The sequence below is a fragment of the Chelmon rostratus genome, chromosome 19 (assembly GCF_017976325.1).
Source record: "Chelmon rostratus isolate fCheRos1 chromosome 19, fCheRos1.pri, whole genome shotgun sequence".
Classification (NCBI taxonomy): domain Eukaryota; kingdom Metazoa; phylum Chordata; class Actinopteri; order Chaetodontiformes; family Chaetodontidae; genus Chelmon; species Chelmon rostratus.
In genome coordinates, this window is record NC_055676.1 from 5,573,462 (window position 1) to 5,595,609 (window position 22,148).

At 43.9% G+C, this 22,148-nt stretch overlaps 1 protein-coding gene across 1 annotated transcript in view; it reads left to right on the forward strand.

Moving 5' to 3' along the window:
- The window catches only part of cntfr (ciliary neurotrophic factor receptor), a 207,794-nt gene that overhangs the window by 31,282 nt on the left and 154,364 nt on the right, over positions 1 to 22,148 (forward strand). Inside the window, exon 2 of the mRNA XM_041960449.1 lies at positions 2,206 to 2,246. The gene's annotated coding sequence lies outside the window, so the exon portion shown is untranslated. The remainder of the gene's footprint in view (positions 1 to 2,205; positions 2,247 to 22,148) is intronic.

Below are 22,148 nucleotides of genomic sequence, written 5' to 3' on the forward strand. Positions count from 1 at the left end.
GAGTAAGGCACAGAGACAAAAAGAGGCAGATAGAGGAGGAACAAACAAGGAGAGCGCGTTCGTCTAAAAGCTGATGTTTTCACATGATGGCATGCTCTGCAGTGTTCTGCGAGGTGTCTTTTCAACACCCCCAAAACAACAGATCACCCCAATTCCATCAGCAAATCTCTCCCACCTTTAACTTTTCTCTCTCTCCTTCAGCCAGGCAGACAGGCAAGCAAGCTGTCTTGAAATAAATAAATAGCCTTTCAGCCACCGATGCCTCTGGAGAAACTGAGATGGGTTGCCCTGACTCTACATAAAAACAGCGACAAAATAGAAAACAAGCAAAATCTCCAACTCTGGTGAGGTCAGATTCGTCTGCGGTACAAAATGCAAGGAAACACGTTGTCTGAAAACTATTTTTACAGAACTGAAGCGCCATAGGATGAAGCTGGGAGGTCAAACAGTGTTGAAAAATGTTTCTAAAGCTTCTGCAGTTCGTGTTTCTGCAAGGTGCTCAAATGAATCCGGGCCAAACCAGGATTACTAAGCAATCGATTGCTGTGATTGTAACAAGACTTTTGTAATAAGGCTGTGTCACGTGTTCTCCTCTAATCTATATTAAGAAAAAAAAAAAAACATTTTTTATACCATTTCTGGCTTTTAAAGCTGAGTAAGTGCCCTAAAATTAGTTGACTGCCGTTGCGCTGATCATCACTTTCAAGGCCAGCGTACAAAATAGATTTTTTTGTTTCCAGAGAGCCACTTTTTCTTAAAAAAAAAAGACTCAATAACACATAATTCATTCACGGTTAATTTAACCATGAATGCTGTTTGTATTTTGACTTTTAGCGACAGAATCATGACTTCCATATGTAATATAAAGGTTTTGGTCAGTTATGGAGATATCAGCTTGTCAGCATCTCAGCCTTTAAAACTATGTTGTACTACTACCCGCTAACAAATGTTACAATATTTTGAGCAATGGGGAAGTGAAACCACTGTGTGCTTACTTGCACTCTGATGCTCATTATTCTGGTGGAATTTAAGTCATTAATTCATTGTAAGACAGTAAGAGTGACTAAAATGAAGCTTGTTTCCTGATACTGTCAGAATTTATTTTAATTACACTTCAGTGTTAAGGCTCAATTACTTCCAACATTTCATTTTTAATTAAATGTGATTCCTTGCTTTTAAAGCTCAAAAGTCCAATTTCAGGGCCCAGACTATTTTATTCTGCACTTATTCTATTGTCTTCCATTCTCCGGTATTTGTTTCAGCTTTTATATCCAGCACTGGAGCACTTCATCGGCAGCGTGACGTGGCTCTGGTAACAGCCGTTTTACAGCGCAGCAGAAACGGCTGACGTGTGTGGCACGCCGAGTTACCGTGCAGCAGGGCCAGCGCGGTTTTTGTGTGCGCGTCCGTACGAGTGTGTGCAGTAGACAGCGTGAGAAGCGTGTAATAGGCTCACCTGTCCCTGGCTGCAGACTGACGGGCAGGTGGAGAGAATGGAAAGCAGATGGAAAGACGGAGCGATTGAGGAAGGGGGGGGAAACAAAAAACGAATGCAGAGAGCCGATAAGGCTGCACTAGACTGCGCCTATGGGTTGCAGAGACTTTGACTTTTCACACGCTGTTTGTACGCCTGATTAAATAAACACCATTACGGAGTGAAAGAAGGGAGCGGGATAGAGAAAAGCAGGGAGAAAATAACTGAAGAGATATCTCTGGGAGGATGGATAGCCTGGAGAGGCATGAAAGAGGAGAAGCAAACTCTTGTGATATTTCACTCCATAATTGTGTCTCTTACTTGAAAATGCAAGAACCGCAATTTGTGCAAAATCTCTCACCGTGTGTTGCCGTTTCCATTAGACTGTGCATGCTTGGAGGCCAACAAAACAGTTTAAGCAAGATTTATTCAATTTTACAATCCCCTGAGGGGGTTTTTGAGATTTTAGCAGGATATATTATCTTTTTCAACACCACAAGTACAAATCTCTTTGCCGAATATAAAGTTTATCTCTGGATGATTTTGCCACTGTGTTGAAAAGACGGGGAGGACATGAAATGAGCTTTCATCTGAAAAGCATGGGGACAGCCACTTTGGCAAACCTTTTTTTTGTGACTGTGCTCAGATCAGAGTGTTATATTCTGAACTCAGATCCTTTGCTGCACCTTTTCTATGGATGTACTGACTAACTCTCGCTCTGTCTTTGACAGGGTGAAGAGGAGGATCGTGCTGACGTTTCGTCCCGTCCAAGGTAAGGCCGGTTCTTTTCCTCTGATGCTCTGCCGATGTCTTTGCTCCAGTTCGAAGGCTCACTTTGCTCTGCTGCTCTTCAGTTTCCATCTAGTTTAATTCAGGCTTTCTGTGCTGCTTCTGTCATTTGTGCTGAGCTAAGTTTCACAAGCCAGGGGTCCGTGAAAACTCATTTCATTTTCCGTATAAATAGGCAAAAACGTTGCTCCCCTTTGTTTTCCTGCTCAACCGTGTAAGCAAGTGAATATGCATCATCTTGTAAATGTGTACTATTTATTCACGTGAAATTTCCGCCCACACCGCTTCGCTTTGAAGATGGTCTCGGCACTGAGCGCTCTGAATGAGATCACATCAACAACAGGAGCCACGTTTATGAAAATAGGCACAGAAATACCGTGAACCTGTTTAGCATATGTGAAAGCAAAGCTGACTGTATGGGACATTTAAGTTTTGGTCTCTTGATTTAGTGAACTGCTTCTGTTTGATGGTTTGATTTCAGCAATATGGTTGGAAAATTCATGCAATGATTGAACCAGCGATCACCACCAGCTGCCACAAACCCCATGTTGAGAACCTCTGGCCTGCCAGTATGGTGGTCTCCGCTTCTCTGTCAGTAGCATGTCTTTGGCTATATCCGGTTGCCGTGGTGACATGCGTGTGTCAGCAGTAGGACGTGTGATGTGTGTTTGTGTGTGTGGTGGCGGGCGTTGAAAGGACTCCGCGGCGGCGGATCGAGTTCCTCTGTCAAGAAATGCCAGCGTCACAAACGCACGCACACACACAAGCTGACGGTCAGATCTAGGGACATCAGAAATATGGGCATGCAGACATTACACACCGTCACACCGGCACCCGCAGACACTCAAATACACACACTCATACAGGAAATACGCAGACGGAGCGGACACACACGTAGACAGCTATCCAGATTCCAGGCAGGCCACTGCCATGCATTCATACTGACAGCTCGGGACTATAAGGTTACATGCAGGGAAGTCCATGCCTGAAGCAATGCTTTGAACGCTAACAGCATGTGTACACACTTTTATTAACTCCTGGAGCTAAAGTTTAATGCTACTCATTTAAATCGGAAAAGTTTGCATCCGATCTTGACAGATTTATTTCCGCACGTGAATGACAGATGATACTTGCACACAGAGTTAGCGAACGCAAATTGCCGCTCACTCTGCAGCTGCACCAAGGAAATTGGGGGTTAAGGGCCTTGCTTAAGGGCAACTTGACTATTGTCCACGTGGGAGTTTGGAGCGTTACTCATTTGCTTTCCCCAGCCAGATTTCCCCCGATGCCAGTCGGGGATTTGAACTGAGGACACAAGCCTGCAGAAGCTTTAGGCTAGTGCTGACAACCAGGTGTAATGCATCTTAATTACAGCGGGCTTCTGTTTTCGCCGTAACTGTAATTGAGTTCAAGTTCGAGAATTTAGTCTTCCCACTGGGATGTTTGGCTTGCAGCGAGGCATATGTCATGTTGCATCATCAGAATAAACAAAGTACGAAGATTCAGACACGCAAGATGCATTAAATGAATTGGAAAGAGGGAAGAGCCAGGAGACTGAGACACGGGAGAGGAGCGATCCTGTCTGTCTGTTACAGGTACTGATTTTAATGGGATTGGAGATAAAAAATTCCTAAAGTCAGATTACTCCAGTACATCCATTTTTCTCACATCAGTTATGTCGGTGTTGATTCTTGTTAAGATCTCTTAAATAGATGTGAGGACTTTTTGTTTTGCTTTTGAGCACAGATGTGTTGTTTTTTCATCAGTTCATTCATTGATCTTTAACTGTTCTTGCATAGTTCATGAAGAAATATAGTGAATTCATGCAATTTTTTTGGTAGTATAGATGATCTTCTGGCATTTCTTGCTATTGTATTTGAGCATTGCTCTTAGTTGCAATAGCTCTCTCCAAGAAAAAGACATGGGTAACCTAACTGACACTGGTGGAGCCGTATTTTAGATAAAGCTCCATGTTTGCAGTTTCTGTATGCAGCTTTCTAAGGCAGCAGGGAGACAACAAGCTGACAAAGAAGTCAGCGTAAGAGAGCTGGATTTCTTGACATTTTTCCCACTGAATACATTTGATTTGATATTTGTAACTTGGCCACATTACTAAATGGTTTTGCAGCTCTGAACTCAATGCAGATGAAACAAAACCCGTCACCTCGTGCAGCCCACTGTTTGGATGGCAGAGGTCGGCATGACTACTTGAAATGACTAGTCCGTATATGCAGATTTAACACCATACTTATCCGTGGTGCATTCAAAGAAGCCTCTGTGAAGTGGTTTACATGTGAGATGGTGCATGAAGATGACAAACTTTCTTTCAGCTTTCTCTCTCCGACTTCTGTAATCAGGGCTGTTGGTCGGATAATCGCTTTGTAGACACCACCTGTGTCATTTACACTTGGACAAGCGCGTGCATCTCCTGCCTCTGTGTGTGTGTGTGTGTGTGTGTCTGCGTCTGTGTGTGGGGTCGTCAGTAATGTGAGACAGTGTGTTTCGATCCCTCGTCGCCAGAATCACCTTTAGACACTCACACACACACACACACACACACACACACACACACACACACGTCACTCTCTCACTGTTGGTCACCCACAGTATACGCACACACACACACACACGTCACTCTCTCACTGTTGGTCACCCACAGTACACGCACACACACACACAGGCACACACACACTTTTATTTTAGATCAGATCCACAGTGATTTGTCCACAGCATGCCCTCCACCCGCGCAGTGTGGCGCAAATTGACTTTTTACAATTCTTATCATAGGATTTTTTTTTATTTCTTCTTAGTTTTATGCACGTGTCTGCACATTTGCACAGTTATTCTGGCCTTTTGTTTCTCTCTTCTCTTCCAACAAGTGTGTGTGTGTGTGCACGCTCGTCAGTGTGTGCGTATGTGTTACCAAAGAGCCTGTTCAGCCCTAATGGATTCAAAATTACCTGAGAGCTCCTCAGTGTTCATTATGTCAAACATTATTACATGTTTTTGTTCCTTTTTATAATGTTGAATACTCTTTCCATTTTTACCACAGCGGCTCTTAACAGTTTATTAGTTATCATCGGAAACAGGGAGATGCTGCTGCTATTTTTTTTTTTTAACATAACCCACTTTTGAGAAAGACTGAGAGGTGAAGGATGTAGTACTGTATTGTGAACTCCAAGTATTTGTAAGAAAATGCTATCATAATTGCTAACATATTCACCCCACTTCAATCTAGTATATCATTCTGATATACAAAAAAGTTATGTTATGAATGAATGAGAATGAGCAACACATTTTTGCCTTTCTGTCCACCCAAAACTAATTACTTCCTGACCCCCATTGCGGTTTTATGTTTTTGAAAGACAATAGCCCTCACTGTTCCAGAGGCTGCATGGACATGTTTTCCCCCCATGATTGTCCAGACTGAGGCAAGGCGTCAGTGTGAGTATCACTGCTCGCCATTCTCCGCCCCAGCATTGTTGACATTGGAGTGATAAGGCAAGGGATAATACAACACCAGTGTTGTCCTGACCGTGCAGACAAGGCGTCATTTTCCTCTGTCTTGCATGATTCCAGGCCTTATTGACAGTCCAGATGTAGCCTACGCACACTGACAAGGCAATATTAAGATCAGTGCCAGTTGCCATCGCTGTGGCCTAGAATTGCTGACAAGGAATAAGCCAGGGAATTCTATTAACCCTGACCGTGCTGACAAGATGTTATTTTCTAGCCCTTTTCGCTGCTGGTAGACAACTCTGAAGACAGGATAATGCTACTGAGAGCAGTGTGTCTGCCCTGTAAGATGCCATTACTGACAAGCCCGTGTGCTGTGGTCTTAAACTCTGTTGACCAGGGAACGGCAAGGCGAGCGATAGAATCAAGGCTAGCTATGCCGAATATACATGTTGACAAGGCTGGAGCGAGCGCTCGCGCTGGTCTGCCCGGCCTTGTGTTGCCGACAAGACACTGGATGCTCAGTGACAAGCTGCTTGCTATTCCACAGCCATGTTAGCATGGCCGGGGTCACATTGACATCTGCATTCTGAGGAAACTTGAGCCTATCTTTCCAGCAAACATTGCGGGCGTGTGCATGTGTGTGCCCATTGATAGGGATTCGCAAAGATGCCTGAGCCCGGCTCCCTGGGATGGCCCCGGTTGCTGCTGGAGGTCAATGCATGTGCGCTCTAATGTCCATGAGTGTTTGTTTGTGTGTGTGTGTGTGTGTGTGTGTGTGTGTGTGTGTGTATTTGCTAGGCGGTGGGGGGTTAGGCCTGGATTGCAATGACAATGGAGAGGAATTCAAATGAGAGGAAAAAAGGGGATCAGAGACGTTTGCAAGGAGGATGGAGGAGGCTTTGGCACCATTGTTATTCTTCCTCTTTGTCATTCTGCCTCTCCATCTCTCTATTACAAATCCTTCGCTAGCTGTCTCTCTCACTCTTGGCTGCTACATTCCTCATGAAATCACTCCGCCTGTCTTGACTTTATCCTTATCTCTATTATCTCCCTGTGTGTTCTTCAGCCTTGTTAATCTTATTCTGATTTTTTTTTCCTTTTTTCCTTTCTTGCTCTCAAGAATCATATGTGCTATCTACTGGGGTAGGGCTATAGGATCAATATATTGGCAATCGGCTGAGTTTGTTTTTTTTTTTTTTGTTTGTTTTTTTTTTTGGGGGGGGGGGGGCAGTGACAGACTTGCATTCAGCGAGCTTCAGAGAGAGGCAGCAGGAATTTTCACATCTAACCAGATGAATGAAGGGTTCATTTTTGACCAAACCACAGCTGTTGATTGCTAGAACAGCGGAAAAGGAAAGGAAGGAAGGAAGACGGTTTTAGTGTGTTTTATTTTCTTTATGTTGAGCTTGAACGAAGCGTGTTTTACGATGAGTTAACAAGGCAGTTGAGAATATTTCCTTTGGTTTGATTTTTTTGTTATCGGACTAATACATGAACGTTGCGAACCCACCGCACACTTTACATTACAAACACTAATCTTACAGGCTGTACTTCAGGCATTCTTTGCTTTTTTATAATCTCGGATCTATATTTGTGGGAGTTACATGCTGAAACTATTTTGAACTACAAAATGATGCAGTCACTGTGCGCATCCTGAAGTCTTGTCGTCACATTAGGTTGCCAGGTTTGGTACCATTGTGCCTCCATGGAGACAGCAACCAAAACCTGTGCTCATCCCTCAAATCTAATCCAACAGCAACTAAAAGCACAAACTGTCATTGTTAGATTTCAGTTCCCGTATGAGTTTAACAAACAGCAAACATCATCTGAACAAGACATATAGACGATAATGCTGTATCTTTTAATGCCTTTCATTCAGTGTCACTTAACTCTCTCCTATCAGTAGTCTGTTTAGCTTTTCCATCTTCGCGTGACCCGCCATCACTCTGCGTCTCTCCATCACCCCCTCCACCTCTTGTGTTACCCCAGCAGTCTGTGGTCAAATGTGGTCCAGTTGCTAATATAACCACTCTCAAAACAGGCTCATTGATTTTAATCTCTTTCTTTGTGTGTCTGCGTGTGTCTCTGCCACACACACACACACACACACATACGCACACATACTCACTTTCCCTCCCCATCTCCGTTTGCCTGCAAACCCACCCCACCCCTTTGCGGCTCTAATTGCGATCAATTAGGAAACTTCAGAAGGCTGAAATAGGAGCTGTGACAAGGGGCATCCGCTGAGCTAGCAGGGAGAGAGCGAGAGAGATAGATAGAGAGAAGTGGAGGAGGGGGGAGGGAAATAGGTGACATAGGAGTGGAGAGAGTTTGGGAGGGGCAGGGGAGAGGAGTCCAAGTCGGTGTCGAGAGATGAGCTAATGGTAATAGCGTGATTGATGTGGCCGCGGCAGCTGAAAGTCACATCGTTTTTCATGCCAGGTATTGATTCCTAGCAACCTCTTGTTAGCTTTGGGGCGCAGTGGATGGGGCATGGCACTAACATCACCACGGTTGGAGGTTGTGTTCCCATCTGAAATGTATGCAGTTACTCTGCTGAAAGGTGCTTCGAACAAAAGCATAATACTGCGCATTCCGAGCAGGCCAGCTGGAAAGAGACGGGCGGGCGAACCGATCCCGAGAGGCAGTTGCGCTGTAACATGAGCGCAGAATTCATTTTGGTTTTATTAATTCTGCTCAGTGCATCATTTCTCATTGTCCTCAAGTGCCAGAAATCCACTGCGCGCAGCCTCGCAGGTCTGTGATGTCTGTAAAGGGTAAAAGATTACGTTATGCGTCTGACTCTGTCGGGATGGAGTGAAAATTGTGTGCAAAAGCCAGTGAATAAACCTCAAAAATGTCAGCATGCTGGCAGTGCAACATTAATATTGAGTGGGAGGAATTTTTGTGACAGTTCATTTGTTTAAACATTGCTACAGAGACCCAGACAGGATTTAGTTTGCATATACATTACTTTATTTGTTTTGGCCCCTATGTCCACCATTTGTGACAAATAGAGTCTGGTTATGACAACCTTCCTTCACTCTCAAAAGTAAGATGAAGGACAGTCCTGGAAAACACCAACATGGTAATAAAAAAGTATAATAATAGACACATACTTTGAAATATGAAAACACTGATGCGCCCTGAACAGTATTCGGCAGAAAATATACTCTGGTTGACCAACTATTAGTTATAAATAGCCTAAAAAACCTTTAACGCTGCCTACATATGGCGCAGGGGTCTATATTGCAGCGTCTGTTGCATTCCTTGCCTGTAGATGGTGCACACGAGTTTTGGCCACGCCTCTGAAACTGACGCGGCTCTGCACCTGAGTGATATCGGCTCGTCATTGTGTCGGCTGCTCCACGTCGATAGCGCTGGGTGTCCCTGTTTGTTTTGACTCTCACTACACTGCGATGGGGTTGTGTCTTTTCGCAACTTAAGCCTTTCACAGCAAAGCTCCAAGTGCAGACAATGGGGATAAAGACAGCTGATCAAATAGAGACCCGAGTGCCAATTTTCCCCTTTTCTCATTTTGTGTTTATTTACATGCCGACCGTCCCCTAAACACAAAGACAGCTTTGCTTGAACAGCGTTTTAGGGAAAAACAAGGAACTTCTTCCAGTTAGAATCAAGTATTCCCCCCGAGGTGAAGATTATAAATAGCATTATTTCCGGAAATTTTCCTTCAGAGACTATAGAGCTGGTCGCCTTAAGCTTTGCGAGGCAACAGCTGAAGAATGTTTCGACCACGGCGATTCTACCAGATTCATGTTATTTCATGCAGAGGTTGACTTGCAGATATAAAAAAGCTTGTTGTAAATAAAGCTAATGGTAATTTTCAGACAGCTCCTGTCAGAGATATGGGAGCGTGTTCACGGCCTTGGGTTTGTTAAGTGTTTCTGTTTTTGATACATATACTAGAGGAGGAGAGGAGAGCCTCTGGTCTCATGTTTAGCTTGCCTTGGGGCATACAAACCCTTTTATCTTGTCACATTAATACATGTGTGTATGCATGTGTGTGTGTGTCTGACGGAAAGAGAGAGAGCGGAGGGGGGGCAGCAAGAGAGGGAGAAGCGAGGATCAATACTAAGCCGTCAGGAGGTCTGCTACTCCCAGAGAGAGAGGGAACAGGACACCCAGCAGAGAGTGGAGAGGGAGAAAGCAATAGTGAGAGAGAGAGATGAAGACAGAAACAAGTGAAGAGGAAGAGAAGAAGGAAGAGGCAAAGGGAAAGAGAGGGGAGAGATGGATAGACAGCGGAAAAGTAAGGGGGAAAAGTGATAGATGGGAATGGAGATGGGAAGGGAGAGTGGATGTGGCCGGTGATAAATGAACAGATGCAAGGGACAGGAAGTACAGAGGAGAAAAGAATAATGCCGATGAAAAACTGTAGAAAAGAGGTGAGGAAAAGGGCAAGTGCAGGGTAAATGATATTAATACTAGCTACAACAGGTGGGAATGCAACAAAATTAGTAAAGTTGCACTTTACATTATAATGTAGCATTTCGTTTACCTTCAGAAAATGCCAAAATGTTAGATATGCTATATAATGCTAAATAATGCAATGACAAAAACAGCCGAAAAAAAGACAAAATGTTGTGTAGATGTTCAATTGTGATTCCTGGCGTTGAGCGGGTGTATCCATTATTGTGTCCACCCCCTGTCCAAAATGTCACCTGTACTGAAGCAAAGAAGTGGAGATGTGTTGCAAAAAGTGAGCAAAGCAAACAGTTAAAAACGTTGTGCACAAACCATCCCCTGCATTAATGTATTTACCCAAAGTTCATCCCTCACTGCAACCTAACCTCCACCAGTCGTTCAGCTTTCCTGAAATGAACCGTGCAACACTTTCACTTTTGACCATTTGGCATTTGCATAGTTGAGAAACTCGACCTTTCAGTTGTTCTAAAGCATAGCAACACACCTAGCGTAATCTCTGAATTACGTTCAAGTGTCTGCGCGCCGAACAATAAACGTCTCCTCGCTGAGCTCTGCAGATCAGAGCTTGAACCACTTAAATGCAAACGTTAGATTTGAGAGACCAGAGATCACACATTTGATCCCTAAAACGGACAATGTGTCCCTCAAAATGTCAGGTGTCCTGCAGCCAGTCATTCTGCTAAATGCCTTACATGTTAATGTCAACCTGTCATGTTTGTATTTCCTGTATCCAATAAAAGGCGAGTATACAGTATGTGCTGTACAGTGGATGTTTTCCTCTAAATGTGCCTCACAGTTCATGCACTTTCACAGCTGGGTGGTTCCACTGAAACCTCCAACACTGGTGGTGTTAGTGCCACGCAAGAGCTCCTCCTTATAGAAAAACAAGAGTATTTATAACATTCGTTTTGATGCATAATTCAGCGAACATAAACATCAAATGAGAAGAGAAGCGAAACTGTATCCCACAAGATCTAAAAGCTTCGACTTGACACCCATAATGAATATTTAAACCCTGATGACCTTACCCTGCGTATGTCTGTAAATGATTTACTATTCTGCCTCCCTTGTGTCTATTTTTATACCTTTTGTCTTTTTTTTTCTTTCACCTCTTTTTATCTTCTTCTCTTTCTTCTTCTGACACTTTTTTTTCCCTCTCCAGTTGCTGGCTTCCCAGCACTTTCAAATCCTTAACCAAGACAGATAGCAGTGAGTTGTGAGCCTGCAGAAGAAAGTGCAGAAAGTAAAACTAAGAGAAAGGAAAAGGAAAAAATCTTATCTATGACTTATCTGTGAATATCATCAACTGTAATTATCTCTCCGCAGTGTATTTCAGCCCACGATGATTAAGTTTCTTAATGGGCTCTGGGAATGGGATTATTTAATGTAGGGGAATAAGATGGGGAATAATAGCCCATTATTATTAAATGTATTCGAGATGAAGAATTTCAATTGTGAGTTTCGTTATACTTGGGCCAATAATGACCCAGGTTCCTTAATGAAAGAAATGACTCTGAGGCATAACACAGTTTTTCACAATGAAGAGAAAGGATGTAATGAAACGTCTCTTCGCCACTAATGCGTCGTCTGGTTTGTAGCATGACAGGCAGAGGAGGATTTTACCCTTTAACGCAGAATTTCACCCAATGATTTTCTGATGCCTATCAGTGCAGGAGACTAAAGCCAAACATAAGCAGTAAATATAATATTTTATTCCCAGTATGGCATATTTAGAATGCAGTTTTAAGTTGGTTATTAAATTGTACTGCATTGCTTCCAAAAAGGTTGGTATGCTGTGTGATGCAGTATGTGATCATTTGCTGGATAAAGGATGTTACTACACGGGCCTGCTGTCGCTGAACAGAGTCATATTAGGCCTATATAGGCTTTATATTCCAGCCTGACTAAATTGCAGCAAGCATAACTAACATTAAGCCTCGGTTATCTAATATTAGACACATTCAGTGATGAAGACCAACAGCCTCATTTATAACAGAATATCTCTTTGCAACCTGCATCTCTCTGTCTGTCTCAAGGTTGGGGCTCACAGGGGAGGAGAGGGATCAGGTTACACTAATGCATCACGGCTGCTGGAGGACACACATGCACACGCCTCGTCACCCACTGTCTCACCCTATCTCTCTCTCTCTCTCTCTCTCTCACACACACACCCTTGTGAGCTGATACCCTTGTATGAGTCTCGCACCACCGTGGCCTTGTGTTATTGTGCCCTTGCAACCTGCGAGCAGTCTGCTGTCTGTCTCAGGGAAAATCACTTGTATCCAAAAATAAGCTGAAACCACGGACAATTGCCGAAGGCCTGGCTGAGGTTAAACAGTGGCAGAGCAGTAAATTTCAATTTAAACTCTGTGTTATGAGATATCCAACATTAAATTGTGACAAAATTGACTGGTAGCAGGACAGTTAGTTTTGGGATAGCGATATTGCAAGCATAATGTACAGTTATTTAACCTTTTTTGGCACAACTTATGTGTATTTCCATAATGAATAATGCAGAAAACATCTGTAAAACATTTGTATTGACTTTGAGTACAAAGATATGCCTTGCACAACATCAAAAATCCATCCGTGCAGCTTTAATCCATGCATTTCTCAATTATGACACCGCTGATGCTAACGCTTATTTTCATTATCCATGAGTCCTCTCAGTGATTTCTCGGTTTTGTCTGCATTGCCCATCACAATTTCCCACACCCAAACCCAGAGACATTCAATTTAAATTTGAGAAACTGGGGTGAGAGAACATGGTAACAAGTTATTATTACATCAGTATTGGTGGTTGTTTGGCCACTGGAGCATGAAGGATTGGTGGAGTAACTACCTAAAAAGTTAGAACAGGTCGACACGTCACAATTCACACTTAGCTCTGCCAATGATGTCATGTTCCCATGAGTGTATCAAAAACTCGCAACATTATGATTAAAGGCTGATCATCGCTCACGAGTCAGTCACCAGTCAATCTGGACAAGAGGAGCTGATGCATCTTTACTGAAGCACGCACAAATTCTACCTGCTGATGCTGTGTTCCCCCTGTTAATAATGGATGCGCCCCGCTCCAGCCTCCTTTGCTAGTATGTGTCCCAATGTGCACAGATAGCAGTTGCTAATCAGGTCATCCAAAATGAAACATGTATGCGTTCTTATACCCAGTCTGCGAAAAGTAGAAGCCTGAATTTCATCATTTCAATTCATCATCCACACATTTAGTAATCCACCCATGGGCACTGATTTGGTCGGCCAATTAACACAGTTGTTGATTCAGTATCTTTGCATTTTGGACTGTTGATGGGACTAAACAAGCAATATGAAGACGTGCCCTTGGGCTCTGGGAAATTGCTATGGGGATTTTTCTAAAGCTAAATGATTCGTCGATTAATCAGAAAAATAACTCACAAGTCCATTCCAACTCAGTTCCACTATCCATATGCTCATTTATGCTGCTCATGTGTCCTGTGAGAGTCGGAGCTTTCCTCGCAAGGCAAAGAAGTTCATGTCTGTGGTCTGTGTCACGGGACTGACACGCAGACAAACACTTTCACACTCACAGGCAGCAGATACAAACCTACGTGCATTCGCGCTGACAGAGATAAAGGCCTCCCTGTGCAGATTAGATGCACTTCCATGGAAGAGGCTTCGGACTGAAATTCCCGTCGGAAGACCGACCGTTGACCTCTAATATTAAGGAAAACACCAGGGTGCAAAGGGGTCATTTTCTCTCTGAATGATGCTCTCTCCTTTCCACACATGCGCAAACACGCACACATATCCACACTCTCTCCTCGGTGTAGTGAGAAGGCCTTATTGTGTGAGCCAGAGGAAATGCAGACACAGCAGAGGACAGGCCATCCATTGATCCGAGTATAGACTCCTCTCCCTCTCAGCCTCTCTTCTCTGCAATCCTACAATGTCTCTGCCTTTTTTTTTCTATCTCTAACTCCTCGCTCTCTCTGCACTCCGTGCTCTTACATATAGTTTTTGTCTCCCTGTGATCTACCGCCCCCTCTTTCTCCATATTATCACTTTCACTCTCCAGACCACGTTTGTCACTTCTCTCTGTCTGTGCCTGCTTGTATCTGGTAACCATGCTTTCTTCCACTCTCCTGTCTGTGTCTCCGCTACCACATCTCTCTTTATTATCTCTATCTCCCAAAAAGCTTCCATCCTTCCTCTTTGTCTTTGCCATTTTACTTCACTTCAGCCTCCCCTCTCAGATGACTCATTTGTTTCCTTCCCATTCTCTCTGTCTCCCACCGTTCATGGTACTTTGGGAGCAGAGATTTAGTCGAAAACAGAAAAACTAAAAGAGGAGGATGTGAGCAAGGAGAAACAGAAATAGCGATGAGGGAGGGATGAGTGTGTGAGGGATGGACAAAGGTGACAAGCTGAAAAAGGAGTAGGAGACAGGTGAGCAAAGGAAAACAGTGAGGAAGAGAGGAGGAAGAGGAAAAATGAAAATAAGGATAAGATGACAGCGGACCAAAGAATGGAGGGATGGCTAATAAATGTAGGAGAGTCCAAAGGAAGTAAAAGGAGGAAGTAAAGCTGGACAGAGAGCACTGACAGGTAGTTTGTATGTTAAAAGGTGTTGGAGCTGTGCCAGTAAAAACAGGCGCAGAGCTGAACAGGAGGAAGTGATTTAGTGAACACACACACACTCGCTCACACACAGCGCTCCTCCAGTGGCGGCCGAAGCAGCCCTCTGGTGACTGGTAATCCTCAGAACTCTCCTCCTTTGTACATCCCTCCTCATCTCGATCGCCGCCTCGCCTTCTCTCCTTCTTTCCCTCCCCCTCGCTTGGCAGTCCCCTCCTCACCTCCCTCCTTCACCTTCTCCCCTCTTTCCTCTGTCTCCCTCCTTCCCTCCTTCCTCTGTGCCCCGCTCCCTTCCTGCTGGACAGGCTTTTATACGAGCCATGTGGACCTCCCTAATGACATGCGGACCTGTGTGTGTGTGTGTGTGTGTGTGCGCGCGCGCACGCGTGTTGAAGGTGCTGACATGTGCATGCGTGTTTGTGTGCATTTGAAGTGCTGACACGTGTGTGTGTGATGGAGGTGCTGACATGTCTGATCGCGGTGTGGCTCTCCTACTGAAGTCGTGCCGACGGCCTCTTAGCTTTGAAGAGGCCAGTGAAGAGCAGAGGGGGAGGGCAAAGGGGAGGGGAGGAAGAGGAGGGCAAAAAAATTAGAGAAGCGAAGCAGAAGAAAGGAGGGAAGTGGGGGAAAAAGTGAGAGAAGAGTAGGGTGGGAGGTAAAGAGGATCAGAGCATTTACTTTACCTATAGTTCCTAATTATGATCCTGGTAATAGAGTTATTATAGTAAATCAACACACACACTGCTCTGTTTTGAATGCAGAAAATAGAAAATAGTGCAGGATGAGAGGCGCCATGCACACACAGAAAGGATGCGACAGGGTGTAGACAAGAGAGGAAAAGGTTGAGAACAATCAGACAAAGCTTCTGTCTCATCAGTATTAAGCAGATCCTTCACACGGAAAAATAGCTCTCTCTTACTGTAGTTTATGCGGAATAGTTCTAAAGCAAAGACCTTCGGCAGATGTAGAAGGGCATATTACCTTGTTTTTTTAATTGCACAAAAGCTGGGGGGCCTTGTGGAAGAGACACCTGAAGCATGCGGCTTCGGTTTGGCTGCCATCTTCTCAGGCAGTGTTATTGATGTGAGGGGGGGGGGGTCCATGAAAGACCGCATTGCGTGGTTTTTCGCTAGAATGCAAAAGTCGTTGAAGAGCGTTGAGTCAAGGATGTGAACACGAGTAGGAGGAGAGGGAAGAGGCACTTGTCATTGGTTTGTCATCACGCGTGTGAGGCATGCTGATTTTCTGAGAGGTTGTTGATATTTGTAAGACATTCTCAGCCGTCTCATTTACGTATGTGGCCTTATGTTTGTCTGCCTTTTACACGTGATAATATTCTATCAAGGGGAAACTCTCACTGGTGGCATAATGCAACCTCCCATTGTACTATGGCATGGAAGTAATAAAATGGCACGAGAGTCCAGTAAAAGTGCAGCATCGCCCTCACGTATCTACATCTATGTATCGCCATTCTCCTTCTGCAGGTAGAGCTGTTTGTGTGTTGAATGGATCATGTTGGCATCCTTAACTGCTTTTTTTTTCTCTACTCCCTGTGCAATTGTATTTTTCCAAGGACCCAGCACTCCTTGAATGAAGCGAGCTCTGTGTGACTGAAGCGCCGTAGCATCTCTTTGAAGTGCTGCAGTCACGTTTGAGAGATGAAAGCAAAGAAAGAGAAACGGGTTGTCTGCCATAACCCGTTCTTAGACAACAAAATGCGATCTCGAGCGTGCAAACACACTCAAATGCACACACCGCACCGATCAGCTAACGCAGTCCTCATTACGTAACTTCAGTGCGTTACGTAAGTTAGAAAAGTTAACGTTGACTTTCAGTTTCACATGGGACGTGACCAGCTGTCTCTATGGGTGAGTTTGTTTGACCTTCCTCTAAATAAAGACTTTCTTGCTTTTTATACTACGTCACCTGACTTCCTCCTTTGCACCAGTCATAATTACTAAGACCACTAGTGGTCACGACCAAACAATAAAAGTGAATATGGCTCGTAAGAACCACCTTTTATGTACGTAGGTGTTTTTGGTGGGCAGAGTAAACCTCATGTATTTGGTGTGCCTATATATTAAGTAAAGATTTCAAAGAAGAAGCCTGTTGAGTTTAGATCCTGGGAAATCTTGACAAACAACATTTCGTACAAGGACTTTGGCGAATGTCCATTGTGTCGTCTCCCTTGGTATTTTGGGGAGTAGAGATGATTTATGTGTAAACTGTGTGCATCACATCCTGGAAATGTGTAGCCCTGCTCGGCCCTTGTCGCACATAAGTGGCTGCCGAGTCCCAGAAGTTTGTGTAGGAAATGTTCGACAGGGTGGCTAGTTAAGAGTGATTGATGCCCGCAGCCCTCTCAACGGTTAAGGAGAGATGAGGGGAAACAAGTGATGCAGATCGGATTGGAAGCTGCCTGCTGGCATCTGACTTCAGGAATGGTGATTAAGAACACATTATGACAAAGACAACATCTGGTGGTGCATTCCGAGCGTCAGCCGAACAGTAGTGTGCTGCTACATTACCCCGGCAGAGCGTGCACAGAAGATGAAAGGTGTGTCGCAAAACTCCCAACTCCACTCCGAGCGCTGAAAAATTAAAGACAGAGCATGTTTAGAATTAAAATCACATTTTAACCGCTTAACGATGCTTTGAGCAAACTGAAAACAATCACCATGAAATTAGTTTCATTATGACGCTATTTGCTTTGAATTCACTGCAGTGTTTGTTCTTTGTTTGCTTTTTTTTCAGATTTAAATTGCACCCATTGATTTTAAAGTAAATATTATAAACCGTTGGATTGCTATAGCGAAGCTTAACCTATTTTGGAACTTGGCAAACGTGAGTTTTTTTCCCACTGACGTTTATGAAATATAGAAAAGTCTTGTTACCGAGCAAATATTGTGCCACCTATCAGCTGCATGAAAAGGTAATTAAATGTTAAATAAACAATGACAAATGGGGACAATATTCTTTGATGGCACAACACAAAAGACAACATCTGTTCTGGCACCGACACTGTCGGGCTGTCAGCTCGGTGCAGCATCATCCTGGCAACGTGTGAGCGGATGAGTTTTACTCTGGACCAGATGACTTTTCGTCAAGGTCAGTCAGCTAACAGGATGGATCACAATGTCAGGGTGTCTGGACATGACAGACATGAGGACTATAAAGTCAACAACAGCTGTGTTCATGCATTTATCGTGTTAAGTAATTTATGATTAAATTCATTTATGATTTATAAGAGATGTCTCTCTGTGTTGTTACTCTTACCTTCGTCCCTTCTTGACCTGAAACTTTCCTATTCTATTCGATCAGATTCTCTGTATCATACTGCAGCTCCTTCGTATTGTAAGAGCGAGTCAGTGTGTTCATCACAGATCAGCAATCTAAAGCTGGTGGATTTGGTGGATTTCACACTCGTGACATTTGTCAAAAACACTGTTGGTTTTAATGGATTTTTCAACAACTGAGCACTACGAAAACAGAAAAGCGCCAAGGCCAATCGGCCAGACTGTAACTTTGTTGTTCTGCACTGGCAGCTTGACATTTAAGTTGGACAAACTGTGTGTTTCACCGCAGCAGGATTAACGAAAGCTTTCACACACTTGCACAGGTCGAGGACTTTAAAGATTACCCTTTTTTTCTCATGTTAGGAGTTTTTATTATAGCCATGTGTCCATGCACGCACATGTATGTCTGTATTCTGCGTGTGGATGTGCAAGCGTGTAGTTAAAAAAAAAAAGCCTTTCATCCTTTATTACCACGTCTTGATGCTTTAACTTCACACCTGTGGTGGTAATTAGGCCAATATCTAACCGAGAACATCAAAGTTCGTCTGCAGCGTCGATCTATAACCAGCGCCGGAGACAGAAAGAGAAAAACTAAAGGAGAGAAAATGACAAGGATGCAGGAAGATATGTGAACTCGCTGGCATCTTAATGTGTAGCTCCCTAAATGAAGGGCCAGGAAGTCCTGCTGAGGGGCTCGCGAACAGGACACTGAACTTACAACCGTGTTCATGAAAACCAGCCGTGACATTATATATAGAAATAGCACAGTCATTCGTCGTACGAAAAAGTAGTTCTGAATGAAGGAAATGGAAAACTGTCACTCAACGAGAGAAACACATCTTGCAACCCTGCTATTAAACTGGCACTTCATTCACAAAGTATGCAAGAATTTGAAGAAATGCGCTGACAATTTTGTCAGTGCAACTCAAACAACAGGAGGTTGTAAGGAGTGACATTTCTTTCCTTTAAAGCTCGAAATATTGTGACTTGTCAGTGGGCGACTGTCACTCCCCACTGAGTTAAATTAAAACATGGTTATTTGAAACCTTCTAATCCCTTCCCCGAGAGCAACGCAGGGCCTGGGAGGAGAAATTCTTCGAAGACAAACCTCCTTATATCGATTCGACCGCGGCGATTGCCACACTTTGACCGTCGCGGCGAAGTTGTAAATCTACGCGCTAGTTTTGGTAATCAAATGTGTTAGACTATGATGCAAGGCAGAGAAACACTTCAAACAAATATGCGGACATGCAGGGAGCAAACTGAATCCCATGCTCTTGAACTATGCAAATGAATGTCTTCAAAGTTAATTTATACTTCAGATTAAATGTTGCACCCCAGTCGAAGAAGACCTGGAGGAAAATAAGCTGTGCTCACATTGTAATACAAGTAAATTGATACTTTGTGTGAAGCAGGTCTGCTGTGCCCATACTGTAGGTCTGCGTGTGCGTCGCTGGTCTAATCGAGTGCGGTGACTCAAATGCCCGTCATCCATTAAGCCATTTACTGCCTGAAAGAAAGAAGGAAATGATTTTGCTCCAATGACACTGCCAAGATCGTATCAACAGATTGTAGCTCGAGATTTCCAGGGATCTTTTTCTGGAGCAGAGATCAAATGCAGATGTGGTCTGTCAGAGAAATAACAGAGAGCGGTTGAGATAGTTAAACGTTTGGGAAGCAGAACAAATGAAAAAGTAAAGGAACTAAATGTGTCTCTGCCATGGGACGCAGTCATAGATTAGGCGTCACGCTACTGCTTTTTCATGTTTCTGAGAGATTTTCGACACGATCACCTTTGGCTCCATCGCACTCGTTTCGTGCTGAATTGTTAGTTTTCTAAGGTGAATGCAGCGCTTCATTCAATCAAAAAAAACATCACCTGTGAACATTGTCCAGGCGGCCATTACATTCGGTGTAATTGGGAAAACAATGTAGCGCTATATTAACATAATCTCCAGGAGATGAGCTTGTAAATTGGATGTTTTGTGGTCTTGAACTGTTGGTCGGACAAAACAAGCAATTTGAAGACTTCACTTTCGAGCCCTCCCCTCGGAAAATGTCATTTTTGACTGTTTTCTGACATTTCGTTGACCAAATTAATTGATTGATGGAAAACAATCCTCGTAATACAATAGTGTATTTTATGGGAGAGCTGCAGCTGGTGAAAATTAGGCTTAAAAAGTAATATAAAGCATGTAATGAGTGTTTCAATCAGCTTTGAGATAATGGCCGGAGGGATATGCAAATTAGAATTACTATGGGGGGGAAAAAAAAAAAAAGCAATTGCCCAGAGTAGATTGTTTGTCTCGTGGAGTGCAGACGTTTAATTTGTCATGGTCTTATTGAAGTGTAAGCACACACATACACACACACACACACACACTCAGCCATAAAAACATAATGACATGGATTTGCACTGACGCAGACCGGCGCACACACACACACACGTGCAGAGAAGCACACACACACACCTCTGAGACCTGGCCTGGGTCTCCACTCTAAATGCTGCAGTTCATCTGTGTGAGCTGTAGTTGAGTTAGTAGCTAATTAGTTTGGCACAGCAGCGTTCTTCCCAGGGCCCGAGTGCGTCAGTGTGTGTGTGGTGTGTGTTGGGGAGGGGGGGTGCAGCCGAGGGGTTAATCCTCGCTACTTGTTGTTCTACACCACTGCCCCCCCTCCACCCACTCACCCCCTGCAACTTTCTGCCTGTCTTCTCTCCCTTTCGTTCGGGCCGTGGCTTTCCACTCTGATTCTCTCTGTTTTCGCTGTCATTTTTTTCTGTTCCTTCCTCCCTTTGTCCCCCTTTTCCCCCCCTTTTACCTCGCCTCTTTGCTCCTCTGTCACTCCCTTTCTAACTCTCGCATATCTCCTCTTCCTCCCAAGCATATGCGTTTTACTTTATTTCCCACTACCTCTCCCTCTGACTGTCTAATTTTCCCTCTCCATCCATCCATCTCGCTCTCCCCCATTTAATGAAAGCCCCTGGTATTGGACTAATCCAGCAGTGGAGTGTTCTCAGTGTCTCCCTCACTTCATTTCTGTGTATCTCTACAATCATCCTCCATCTTTACATTTCTCTCTCACCCCTGCCTAATGGCATTCCCCCCACTATCTTTGTAATCCTGTGTCTCTCTCCCTCCACCTTTTTGTTGCTCTTTCTTTTCCTCTTCCTCTCTGTAGACTAATGAAAGTCTGTGGTGTTGGTCTAATCCCCTGGCTGTGTGCTCGCAGCCTCTTTGTTGGTCAAATCTGACTAATGCCCTCCGTCTCACTCCACAGCACAGAAGCCTCTTACCTCAGCCCTCATGGACACACACACACACATACACACACACACAATGGCAATCACATATGAACCGCCCTCTGATTCAGTGTTTCTTTGCACGTTATTCTTTAAATACACACACAGCATCTGGTGCAGAAACACACAACAGTGTGTCTTTTTGTACATTAACCCTCAAGCATATTAACGCATATTAACACTTGAAGCAACACAGTAAGTAGTGCCGTTTTAGTACTTTTTTTTTTGCATTTCCCTTTTGCCACTGTTGCATGATGTATGAGCATGACTAGCAGTGAGCTATGTGTGGCTTTTAAAGGTCCAATCCCTGTTTTTGTTATGGCAACCAGTCGTGCTCCCGGCTCTCAGAATTTCACCCCAGCTCAGCGGTGATGTTGTGAAACTCCACTTTTCACCGAACTAGGAGGGGAATTTTGAGATTTTGGGTGGTACTGCAAAATCAAGATGAGTATTTTTAAGGTGAAGCCCGAGGGCAGTACACAGGTCAACACCAACAATAACAATTTTTTCTCAAGCTAATCATGGAAGACAAGACCCACTTTAAAGCATGTTACGCATCAGCGTTAATGATTTACTGCCCAGTTTCTGTGTCAGGATTTTACTTCTGGACGTGGATTTCTGGATGTTTGCAAAGTCAGCCTCAGGCGACACATTTTAAGGTAGACGCTGCATCAACATGAGCAAGATTTCAGAATGTTCCTAACCCAAATCTTTCTAACTGGAATGTGGTATCACCACCCTCGGAGCAGTTTTTGCGCCAAATTAAGGA